Here is an 886-nt window from a genome sequence, read left to right as displayed (position 1 = left end):
TGGCCTCCTGTCAGGCTATATGCATTTCCCCCTCTTCCTCTTCTGCCGGTTTTCCTCAAGAGGGTGAGGCTGCTATGCGCACAGGTGCTCCTGGCTCCTGGTATCGATGGCGACATGGTGAACTCCTTGCAGGCTTTACGGACCCCGTCCACACAGCTACAGTATAGCGGCACGTGGAGGGTGTTTCAGGAATGGTGTCAAGCTGGGGGGGATAATCCTTTAACTTGTGGCATCCCTGTGACTCTGTCCTTTATCCAGCACCATTTTTCCCTGGGACGAGTCTACCATTAGGGCTACCTGGCAGCAATTTCTACTGTTTATGTGAAGTATGATGGGTTATCCCCGTGAGCACATCCCCTGGTAGCTCAGATTTTAAGGGGGGTGAGACAAAGTCGTCCACCTCGGACACGTCTGCTGCCTTCGTAGGACCTCTAGCTGGTTGTCAGAGCACTCTGTCTGCACCCCCTTCAGCCACTGTACAGGTAGGGGCTGATCCCCCTTCGAGGGTTGTGGCACATTCAACCTTCACCAAGCTTTATAGGTTGAACCTGGCTTCTTCTGCCGTTACCCCCCACTGTACTTGGGGTGGCCGCGACTGCTTAAGTTTCTTATTTATTTGTTCCCTGTTCGGGTCCTCTTTTGTTTGTGGTTGTTGTGATATATGTTCAACCTGGAGGGGCATATTCTGTTCACATGACATTCAGTTATTGACAATGAAAAGCTTGAACTCAATGGCTTGTGTTCTGCTATTTACTGAGCCAAGATGGCGCCGCAGACGGCCGCCTCGGGATTATGCTCCGTAGTGCTGCTTGTGTTTTTGTTAATTAACGCTGTTTTCTGCCGTCCCTCTCTGGTAACTTTTACCATAGAAGAGCTCTTAAACATT

The sequence above is a fragment of the Micropterus dolomieu genome, linkage group LG13 (genome assembly GCF_021292245.1).
Source record: "Micropterus dolomieu isolate WLL.071019.BEF.003 ecotype Adirondacks linkage group LG13, ASM2129224v1, whole genome shotgun sequence".
NCBI lineage: Eukaryota > Metazoa > Chordata > Actinopteri > Centrarchiformes > Centrarchidae > Micropterus > Micropterus dolomieu.
The sequence above is the reverse complement of the archived record's forward strand: the minus strand, read 5'-3'. Positions refer to the sequence as shown.